Source organism: Malurus melanocephalus, unplaced genomic scaffold, assembly GCF_030028575.1.
Source record: "Malurus melanocephalus ecotype Western Australia unplaced genomic scaffold, MMel_1.1 scaffold_280, whole genome shotgun sequence".
In the NCBI taxonomy this organism is placed as follows: domain Eukaryota; kingdom Metazoa; phylum Chordata; class Aves; order Passeriformes; family Maluridae; genus Malurus; species Malurus melanocephalus.
This window is the reverse complement of record NW_026623512.1, coordinates 284,028-296,219: the sequence shown is the minus strand read 5'-3', so window position 1 is coordinate 296,219 and position 12,192 is coordinate 284,028.

Sequence of the window (12,192 nt, the reverse complement as noted above, 5' to 3'; positions counted from 1 at the left end):
AAAAAGAAGAAAAGGGCAGCATTTTTTTATCCAGCCTAGTCTGAAAACATTTTTGTGAGCCAGAAGTTGCTGGACCTGTCTGTTCTGCAGCTCAGAGCTGTACCTGAGCACAAGGCTGTAAAGTTCTGCTGCCTCTGGTATTGTCCAGCCCACATCTGCTGGGCTTCCTGAGAAACTCCCACTCTGGTGAAGGTCTGCCAAGTAAGAGATATTCCAGACAGAGCGTTTCACGTTCAACAATGCAGACYTTTTTTGACACAACTTGGTTGCAGAAGTGATCCTATAAATAGCTCTGGCTTATATTCCTTTGCTTTTGCTCTGGCACCAAGCACAGAGATAGGAGATTCTATCTTTTAGTGTGACCTTGGACCAATTTTAGCTTGAATAATAGTTTTAATGGAGGTTGTAAGCAGAGTTTCACTGTTCTGACCCTTCATAAMGTTTGTGAGGCAGGCATCAGCTTGCTGGAACTTGCCAGCATCCTTTCCCTGGCAGGAGTAGGAGCAGGAACTGTGACCCTGGGCCACATGGCTCTGGAGCAGGACTTTGAGGGAATTGTGGGTACCTGCTTGCTCCAGTTCTTCCCAAGACTATTGATCATTTCTGGAGACACAAAATAGATCAAGTGGCTGTGCTGTAATMATTACCTTTTTGGTGTACGAGGTGYACAAGCCYTACTGAAGCCYCTTCTWCTAYTGAACAATGAAGTATTCCCTCCTCTTGTAGATTTGCTTCCRAAGACATTTTCTACTGCTTACCAGRACATCAGCTTTTTGCAAGATTTTGCAGCTTTTGTCTCTGTGAGGGGATTTGGCAGATTTTGCTCCTCTGCCCATTTTTGTTTAATTTGCAGGCAATTTTCTGAAGAGATTTCTGTCTCACTRCAGAGCTTTTTTACAATCTATATAAGAAAATTAAACAATATAAATATGGAGAATTTGGTTGGCAAATGGAGGAAGAGAGATTAATGCCTACAAGTAGTAATTCAAACAGTACTGACATCAAGAAAGGAKAGGAATTTTCTAGAAGTATCCAAGACCTTATATTAGACTCAAGAGTAACTAAAACCAGAGCAAAAATGTGTTTTTGGATAACTACAAGGAAAAAAAACTCCTCGGTTTACTGCTTTGTGGAAGAGACTAAAACCCTTCCAGAAATAAAACATTTTGGTCTCATCATTTATAAAATTCTCTGGAATTCTGTGTCTGGAAGCATGTAGAAGGATGGAAAAGGTGACCCAAAAGTCATGATTGAAGTTCTCTAGTGGAAGTAAATTTGTTATTGGTGTCATTTGTGTGATGGCAGTCTACAGACAGAAAATAAGACTAAAGGGAAGGGCTCACCTATGCYCTGAGAGAATTGTACATTAAAGCTCTGATCTGCAACTTTATCTGTAGAGCTGGATCCTGGACACATGGCCTGATGGAATTCCAGGGCCTGGAGGGCTCTGCAGAGCTGCATATCTGCTGCAGAGTAAGATCTGCAGTGTAAACAGATCCAGCTTCAGCTTGTATCCACTGAGTAAGTGCACACTGTCCAGGGTGTTCAGGGGTTTTATCTGGAGCTCTGGGACACTCACACTGATGGAAATCACTCATCTCCTTCAACTCTGCCATTTGATGCCTTTGTCCTGTTCTAAAAAGTGCCAGAGTTACCACCCTCCTTAAATACTGGTGCAAGAGAGTCCCAGCAGTTTCAGAGAGCTCSCCAGCCCAGCAGCAGGTACACAAGTGCTGGTGCATGTTCAGACATCCTTACATGATACTAGAATGGACTTGTCTGCCTGACTAACCTGATCTGTGAGTGGAGAACAAACTGCCCTTTCCCCTGAATTTTTTCAAGTAACTTGTCYGAAAATGGCTGGCTCTTGAAGTGTTTGTGGCTTGGCCTCCTAGTCCCTTTCTAGGAAAATGAGAAGCTTTTGCAAACTGGATGATTACAGGACAATGCAAAACGAGCCCCAAACCTATGTTTGCTGTCTTGTTACAGGACTTATGTACAATAGCTGTACAGAAAACTGCTTGGGGGCACATTATTTTAGTTTAGGACATTTACTTTCTCATGTACAAMWAAWAWTGGCTTCCTATTTTTAAAAATTGTAACKGGAGTATCTCATCCCTGTAACTTATTCAGGGAACATATTTGAAGTTTTATGAAGTCTGCATTGTTGAGATGAAGATATGAGATCAATAGCAATCTCTGTACTGCTCTCTGAGGCAGTGTCACATGAATTTTAGTAYAGCCAATCATTCAATTTCTTTTTCWTTGGGAGATCAGAAATGCRCACAATGCTRGACATGCAGCCACACCATAAAATTATCTATTTTGAAGACATGAAATTGTGTCAAACGAAGCTTTCTCAACACCTGCACTCTTAGTTGCACTCTTTAGTTACTCATTAAACCCACCTTAGAACCTCTGCATACAGAGGGACATATTTTCTTCCCTGTTTCCGTATCTTCACATCTCATTCTCTCTTGCTTCCTTTTGTATTTTTCTTGCACATTGGCTCCTCCGTCATCTGCTSACTTCAGTGCACTCTCCCAGCCTGAGTGCAAAAAGTATTTTGAAAATCCTGAAGGAGGTTTACAGGATGGAAGCAGCAGGAAATGAGGGTGCAGAAACAAAAAGGAAGCTCTTACTCATTAAATGGTGTGGCACTATCGGGAAGAGGGGGAAAAAAATGTGGTGAAGGGAGAAAGAATGTGCATGCTGAAATCCAGCCTGAAATGGGGCCATTCCTCTTCTGCTTCTTCCTAGCTTTTGCCTTGCTGAACTGAGGATTTTGCCTTTATCCCTACTGTTAATGAAGAGGAGAAACACAAAATCCCAGGAAGTTAGCCTACACCAAAAAGGATGTGTATAGTATGCTTATTTTTGAAGGACATCAAGAAGTAACCTTTGAACCGAGGTTTACTCCAGTAAACAAGACAAGAACTTGAGTTCTGAGAGTGGATTGTGAGAGTAAATATTTCTGCTTGAAATGTTTTCTACATTCCAGAAATAACTGGTGTTTTATATGAGCTGTAGATATGCAACCCGTTCTAAATCAATATAATTTTGCTTTCAAAATGTAGCGTTTATCCCTCTTCTAAATCTTTAACAAATATTTAAAATAAGACATAACAATTTTCCTGTTGGACATGTATTATTCTTACAGCTCACAATTATTTTATTCAGAATTATTGTGGTTTTCATCACCTGCTAGTCTGGGTATGCCTGTCTTTTGCTTACTGGTGTAACTAGTGTTAAATGAAAAATGAACTGAACTGGCTTCCAGTGGAAATCAGGTTTGTTACTGRTGGCTCTACAGCAATGGCCGAATGAAATACGGAAAGGTTTGCAGCAGGCCCATAGGAAGGCTCTGTGGTTCACTGGAGATGAGCTCTGTGGTGTCATGGTTATGTTCCTTGTAATATCTGAAGTAGCTGCGGAAGAGCTTGTTTATGCATTTCTGCACATCAGCCAAAATTACTGCAGAAGCTACAGTTGAGCTTCTGGGGTTTCTTCAAGCCAAATTTCATTTAAGATATTGTAGTTATTGTTTCAAATGCTTCCTAAAATCAAGCTGATGCAGATTATATCCATCAAATTGCTTTCATTTTTGCAATAAGAAACAAAGTGCCTTTGTTTGTCAGAYGTGATCCCTTTTTATAACCCAGTTCTTCCATTGTCTAGGCCCTATTACTGATAGCTTCTATTAGTGGAGCAAATTGTCTCTAATTTGGAATTCAGAGTGGCCAACCTGTCAGTATTTCTATTTTACCCTTCAAAAAACCATCACTTTTCTGATCAGCTTTTGAGTCTGAAAGATTCTCTCATAAACCAAGTTAAATTCTGTTCTGAATTCCCCTTTTTTCCCTCCAAGCAGTAATGATCACATGAAATGGAAACACAGAAGACCTGTGTACCTCTCACCAGTCTCCAAAGACTTCATGTGTGTGCAGCCATAATATCAAATTTAATGGGTCTGTGGATATGTCAGTGAAAGAGATTCATAATGTGAGAAGTAAGATACTGTAATTCTTTACTCAGCCCAGCTTTGTGCTCAAACAACTGACCTGATGGGRCACTGAAAGGACTTCTTTCATACACTTGTCCCCCATTGTGTTCTGCAGGGCCCTTCACGGCATTAGAAGTATCTGACACAATTCCTGCTTTGTAGCAGTCCTGCTTACACCACTGGGTCCAAAGTAGCTGAAATGCTGAGTCTCTTACAGTGAAAGAGGCTCTTTATTCATAGACTGCAAAGCCATAAGGGATCCTTGAGATCATCTACTTTATCTTCTACATAACACAAGCCTTGCATAAACGCCTGTTTGAATAAAGCATATCTTTCAGAGAGCTTTTCACTTTTTGCTTGAAAGCCTCAGCTGATGAGGAATCCACCACAGCCAGGCCTTGCATGTTCTTTTGCTGTTTGCAATTTACAGCCCAAAGTCCTTGCCAGTGTATAGCTTAGATCACACTGCTCCTGTTTCCAATCTGCTCTTTTTTTTCCTCTGGACTGTGACCAACTCACGTTTTTTACTTTTTCTTCCAGWGCAGATAGAACAAAAGTAGAGTAKAATAATRCCATATGTTTAGAGAAAATGCTGGTAAAAAGATTAACTTTCAATTTATCTGTAGTTTTATTAAAATATATGCCAGTTCCTAATATCAATTTTCAAGATTTACCATAGAATGTTAGTGAGAAACATTTTGATGTGCATGTGTTACAGGTGCAGGTAAACCCCAAGGGCATTTTCAGACAGGCTGGTAGGAATTTGACTGTGAGATCTCAATGCCTTTGTAAAAAAAAAATACTTTGAAAATCTCACTCATTCCCCATCAATCCTGTACAACTGGATCAGGTCAACGTCAAATGCAGGTGTTAGTGGGGTTCTGAAAAGGGTGGAGCTGGATCAGCATTCTGCTGGTCCCAGGCACAGGAGTCTGGTGCCTGAAGTTGATTCTCAGTCTGTCCTTGTGTATGRGACAGGTGTGTTCCCAAGCTGTTGGGAAGCTTTCAATCACTCTTCATTAATTTGATGTGATTAATGATGTGATGTCATTAAAAACCCATTCAAGCAACAACTACAAAATTAACAATTACAGTTCCAAGTGACATAAGAAATKATGACCCTTTACAAAAGACAGGAGAATTGGTTTTATACTTTCATTAATTATATGCAGCTCTTACAGCAAACTGTCAACACATGCTCACAGCTTTGCCAYGGTATTTTTGGAAAGTGTATTTCCTGTAAACCAGAATGTGGATTTACACAGTACTAAAACTTTTTCATCAGTTTTTTTAACATGGCAGCCTTGAAATAGATATTACTTAGCTCAAACTGGCTGGAATGTTTGGTAGGACAGGAATTTAACTTGAAACGGAAAAACAAGATATCAGTAATTACTATTAAATGACCCTTAAAAAGCCCATGGATTTATCTGTTCTTCCTCCCCTCTTTTTTACTTAAAAAAATGCCAAAGAATTTTCTAGGTTAATGATACTTCCAGGCATGAATTCTTCTCCCAAGGCATCTACTTTTCTGTCTCAAATTGGTCCCTGCARCTATGTGGAAGCATACCTTGTTATGTGGGGCAAAGAGAAGAAACAGGGGACAGGTATCCAGAACTCTGTTTTTTTTAGTATGGCCATTTTGGAGGACTGGAATACCATGAGGTTCAGCCAGTTACTCAGAAGTTATTCTTGACATGAACAGGAGCAAGTTAAAAACAAATTAAACTACTTATTTTCATATTTGGAAAAAAAAAAAAACCCATGAAATGCAGAACATGCAAAAAGACATGAATGGAAATGAAAGTAAAAACAACCCCAACACTCATATCTGGCAGAGGCTCTGGTTAGCACTGAATGTCCTTTCTCCCCAGTTGAGTCATCTCTCAACCTGGTGGATGCTTTACACTGGTCTTGATTCTACAGCTTGAGGTTGCTTTCTCAGAAAAGTCCCCTCCTAGGGGCCCCCATGGCCTCTTTCTATCCCAATTCAGAGTCAAGGCTGCCCTCGCCACCCGTGTTAGYGAGTTAATGCAGCCAAGGAAGGATTTACACCCTTCTGCCAGTAAAYTGCTGTTTACAACTTCCTCATTCGGTGAATTCAGGACTGAACCTCAATCATGTAATCACGGGCATGGCTCTCTTTTCCAAAGAAGCCATGTCAATTACTAGTAGGCAGGAAATTGAAAATTCACATTTTTTTTTCAGTTAAATATTAACTTCACACATTGACAGAAGTTGGAGTTGTATAATCATAGAATCATTTAGTTTGGGAAAGACCCATAAGATCATCAAGTCCAACCATTAACCCAGCACTGTCAAGTCCACCACAAAACCATGTCTCTAAGTGCCACATCTACACATGTTTGCAAATACCTTCAGGGATGGTGACTCAACCACTTCTCTCAGCAGCCTGTTCCAATGCTTGAGAATTCTTTTGAAGGTATTTTTCCTAATATCCAATTTGAACCTCCCCGGTGCAACTTGAGACCATTTCCTCTTGTCCTAATGCTTGCTAGTTGGGAGAAGAGACCCACCCCAACTTGCTACACACTCCTTTTGGGCAGCTGTAGAGACCAATGAAGTCCCCTCTGAGCCTCTTTTTCTGCAGGCTGAATAACCCCCAGCTCCCTCAGCCACTGCTCATAAAACTTGTGCTCCTGACCTTTTATCACTTTATGCTTGTTGAATCTGTGAAGTAGCACCAGGAACTGATGGCTTCAATATTTCGGAAATAAAAGTGTGACGAGTCCTCCTGTAAATGCTTTCTCTTGTTGTTTTTTTCTCTCTCCCGCCCCAGAATTAAAACAGACCCATGGTAARCACAGATCCGATAAACATATGAAGTTGTAATAGCAAAATTTCTGTTTCTGGGTTCTAGGTCTCTTGGGACAGGGAAAAAATACTTACAGCTATATAAAGAGCAAAAGTGAGCACTTGATTTTGCTTACAAAGTGAAGCTCAGGGCTTTAACAGAATCCCTGTGGTAGGTAATTCTATCACATGAATCCTGTCCCAGCAGTTATATTTTGAACTGTAGCGGTTGTTGGGCCAAGTGGGCATTTACTTTGCATGCCACTCTGCTATTTCACATCTCACCAAAATGGCAGCGTCCCCTTGCCTGTCAACAAGCCACTAAATAAAACATTGTTTACTTTCCAAGTTAGGCAGAGTTATAAATAGAAAAAATAATTCTGACAGAGTAAGAGGGGTGAAGTTTTATTGGAAAGGTTATCTGCCCAGTGGGGTTTAACAGCGTACTTAGGMTCATGTTTTGCCCAATCCTTTTAGCCACATTCCAGGCTGATGCTTTCAAACAAATTTTTGGCTTGCGAACCAAAACCACAGCAATAGAGCGGTTGTTGTGTGCCATCTAGTGTTCCCCGTAAGAAGCAGACTTCCTGAGCAGYTCCTCGGGAAGGATGTCCCGCATCCTGCCGGCCCAGGACCATCGCGGTCCTGCCTCYCGTGCCCGCGGGGGAGCGGGACCGGACCCTCCGTGCTGCTGCCCCGGGGCTGGAAAAGGGAAGGAAGAAAGAGAACGGTGGGAGGAGAAAGGACGAGCACGGCTCTTTCGGGTTGTAGATAAATATCGCAGTTTAACATCACCTGCGGCTTGCACTGGGGTGTAACAACCACTAGATCACATCACAACCACAGTGCAGTGGAATAGAGCTCAGTGCTTTATTCACCATCTCTCATCAGGCAGTCCCTGAACGGGAGGGAGAGAAATTTGGCTTAAAGCAAAAGGAATAAATGTCCCTGTGCTRCAGCTGGATACAGAGCAAGTCTAACACAGACTCAGATCCTGTTTTGGTACCACACGAGCCTCGCCTCCAGGGCCCCTCAGGACATACCATGCTCAGAACSAGAAGAGCAGTTTACACACTTCGTCTCTAAACTATTTTGGTTTMGTCTGTCGCTCTTCCAGTGTGTCTGTTTTCATTGATCCCAAAATAACTGAACCGAATGCCTTGAGATGGGTGTTCTAGTAAGTGACTAATTYAAGTAAGTGGTATAAAAAAATATGTCTGGAGAGCTGAGAAAATTGCTGGAAATGCAGCAACCCCAAGGTGGTTTGAACCTTGCCAAGATTATAACAAAAAGTCTGAAAATTCAGAAAATTGAATCCACCCGGCCCCAGTCTCTGACAACTAATCCTTGGCAATTGTTATGTAGCTCTGGCATTGCTTATGTGAGTTTTGTGGATGACCACAGGGCAAACGTTTGAAACCACACATTGTGCTGTGAATTAATGAGGAAGTGAGGTGTTGAGAAATGGAATATTAAATGGAATTGAAACTATTTGAATTAGAGAAAAAAATACTACTGGGTGTGGGGAGGGAAGGAAGCAGACCTGAGCAACAAGTCTAAGTTCAAGCTGGATTTTGGCAGGCCATATTTTTCTCAGGATCCTTTGTTCCAATTTAGGTAAATGGGAGTTATTTTGGAGAAATTATTCTTTCTGACGAAAAGTCAGCATAAGCAAATATAGATAAACCATGTAGAAAGAAAGATTGAACTGGTAACTCATTTTCTGGGTATTCTATAATTGTAGGTAAAATTCCAAAAGTAAATGCTTGTTATTATGAAAAGAAACTTTGTTCAAGAAGAGTAATTGATAGAATCTCTTGGAAGAGTTGAACTGTCTGACATTAAGAGTGCATGGTAATATTATTTTGGGGATCCTTCAGAAATCCAGGGTAATYCACTGTGTGCATGCAATGAACCCACTTGATAAAAATGGTAACATGAGAATGTTTCAGATTTAGAAGCTGTCCTCATAGGCAGTACAATGCCCAAAAYAGGCAATTTTACACCTTCACAGTARTGGCATCTTTTAATTCACTTGCTTTTGGCCCCTACAACCTCTGCCCTTCCTCTTTTTAATATTATAGTAAATACTTTTTTTCCTCCCAGTACTTGCTGCTTTCAACAATTAAAGCAAAAAGTTAAACAGGCTTTGCAAAAATTGATTAAAAAAAATCAATGTGCTTGAACTARCCCAAGAGATATCTCTTGTAGACAACAGAATAAGTATGTGCCTGTTTTTACTAACCACTTGAGCATTCTTTGGRTTTAAATCAAAATCCTATCGGAAATTCAGGATTCTTTTTCTCTTAAACATAGGTCCTCTAAATCATGGGCTGGTCTCTGACTTTTCCAATTAGTTTGTTATTGACCAGAATATCTGGTCAAAGATTCATGTGCAGCCCTGCTCCCCTTTGCAGCTTTCATGATCCATTGGGTGAGCCACTGCTCAGTGATGCCCCCCCAGAATTCAAACAGAGGAAAACCTGGGAAGAAGTTATTTCTAATAGGAGTCCAGGTGAATAGGTGGTCATTATTATGTCTGTGCAAAGGACAGGAGGTTTTTTTTTTTTTTTGTCAAATCCTGTGGATTTTGATTGAAAAATGGAAGTTAAAGATAGCAAGGGATACCAGCAAACTCCACATCAATATAGTGTGTGAAGGATATAAATACACATGGACACTGTTACCCAGAGGCTGTCCCCAGTATCAAAGAGAGTTTGTGAACTGTGTGTGTAGATTTCTCCAAGCTTTTACACTCTGTATTCCCCTTTTTTGTCTGTCTTTGTGTATGGTATGCACAATACAGCTACAGCTGATGGGGCTGGGCACTTCCTCCTATACAATGTTAATAATGGGGGAAAAAATAAACATTGCACGCAGCAGTATAAAATGATAAAGCAGCCAGCTTCCTACATGAAAGATGAGATAAAGCTTGGGTCTGTAACTCAGGAAACACATCAGCATTTTCATCACACACAGCCTGGAATGCTGGCTGTAAACAATAGGCTGGACACATAAGGGGAGGAAAGGAGAGAATGACTTAGTCTAAACAATTTATCTAAGAGAAGTTTAATGAGCTGCTCCATGTTTCGGTACAAACACAGGAGTTTAGCTCARATGAGCAGGTTCTTTAAGGCAGCATCTATAGGATTGCTGGCAGCAGTGGAAGGAAGGGACAATGGGAAGAGGGCTGTGCAGAGGAGCTTTGTTATCACTTTGAAGAGAGGAGCTGCTGCATCCTGGGACAATTCAGGAGAGATAAATGTCTGTGAGGTAATTTGCTTTTTCCTCTGACCTTCCACATTGTTTGACCTCAGTGTTCCTTCTTTTCCTATTTCATTCTGTAAGTATCTCTGGAGATACTTCCACAGAAGAGAGAGGACCATAATAAAATGTAAAACTTTTCCRAGGAAAAGAATACTAAATCTCTGAGAATGAGTTATACTAGCCAGCCACATTCGTGTGACAAGTAACTCTGTTGGACAAACATATAAAGATGATATCGTATGGTAAAAATCTGAGCTCTCTAATGTGGAGTGGGACAAAGATGGCACAGAGTCTCATTTATTTATTTTTATCATTTATTTATTTTTATCATGCAGAGCTTAGCAGCCTTCCTCTTGCACCAGGACCTGTCAGAACAACTCCAGCATGAAATGACAGGTGCTGCCCCAAAGTTTGCAGAAGCTGTGCTGGGACACAGCAAAGGGATACACAACCAGACAGTGACAGAGCACCTCAGCCAAGATGCTGTGCTCGTCCATCAGCAGGATTTCATCTGAAGAGAGGTAACAGGCCTGGACAGGCAGGCAATCTAAGCAGTGATGGTGAAAAAAGACAAATCAGGGTGTATCTCTCAAGGATTACTGTGGCTTCCTGGACTTCCATTTTCCTTGGAATTGAGCTTTCATAGTGGGGACCAGAAGGCAGAAATCCCCAGCAAACACAGTACAGTCACTATGGCAATTTTGGGGGCCTGTCAGAGACACCCTGACCAAGCTTCCTGTTGAAAAAGCTGTGGTTGTAAGGCTCCTGACCAGCTGATTGAACAGGAACCTGCCTCCTCCAGGCAGCAGAGAGYGGAGAGAGGCACCTATTCCCCAGTGAGAGGTGAGGGCATCCACATGACAAAACTGGAGCCAAGTACAGTTCTTTGCTTTGAAAGCTTTCAGGACACATAAATGCAGTTGTCTTTATTCCAGCTGTCTTTCCTGCTTGGAAGGCTGGTCTCATTTCTGAGTGCCTATCAGGSGATCTGGAGGAAATCAGAACTATGACAATATTTGAATAGCTGGCAACCTTCCCCTGCTTTCAGATGGCTTTTAAAACATAATGCTTTTGATGCAGGCATTGCTAGGTAACACTGAGGCTGAAACTTCAATTTCAAGGTAATTAAGTTATCTGCTCCTCACCATCAGGATTTTACTGACAAGGGCTAAAGGTCCCTGAGAACCAGAGATGACCGTAGAACAATGGAATTGTGAGGTTGGAAATTCCTGGAGTATTTATGCACTCACTATGCACCAGCTATTTATTTTAAAGAAGTGGAGTCTGGAACTGAAACAATGGGTCTGAAGTTCTCATTAAATTGCCAGAAGGTCAGTGSTGCCTGCCAATTCACAGTCCCTAGCCAGGTAGTTTGAAAAGTATCACAAAATTGTGAGAAAGCTGAAGGACTAAGGAGCTTTCCACCCAGAGCCCTGCAAAGCTGCCCTGTCCGTCTGTGGGCAGCAGCCTCTTGCCTGCAGGAAAACCAAGTGTGGCTGTTCTCATCCCAACTGGAATCAACACAGACTCTGCTGGCTTCTCTGGGGAGCATTCACAGGCTGCACAAATGCTCTTAAACTGACTTACTGGAGGATTCAAGTCTTTTCTTTAGGTGTATTTAGGGGAGATTAGGGGGAAAGAAATCGTTCTTTGGAGATGAAGTAATGGCAAATATCCTGGAGATGGRAAAGGGAAGCCAAGGTTTAGACCTTGACAACCTTGGCAGTGGAATAACCTTTACTATGTAGGATTTGAATAAAGGTCCTCTCAATGCATAATGCTATTTTATGATCCCTTCAAAAAGGAAAACTGTCTTGCCAGCACAAGAATTCTCCTATTGACAATATTGAATGTTTCAACAGAAAAGACTTGATGAAGTGAAAGCCAAGAGCATTAAGGATGCTGAGGCCAATTTTCCCCTGCTTTTAGAAGCAGCATGAGATGGTAAAAAGAGACACTTTGTATCAAAGWTTTTCTGTCTGTAAATGCCTAAGGAAATATTTTCTAGCTTATAAGGAGAATTCATACTTTGGGACAAAAGCTTTGCCAACAAAACATATCAAGAAAGTATAGAATTATGTTCTAATTTGCAAAGATTGTGGTTGTTC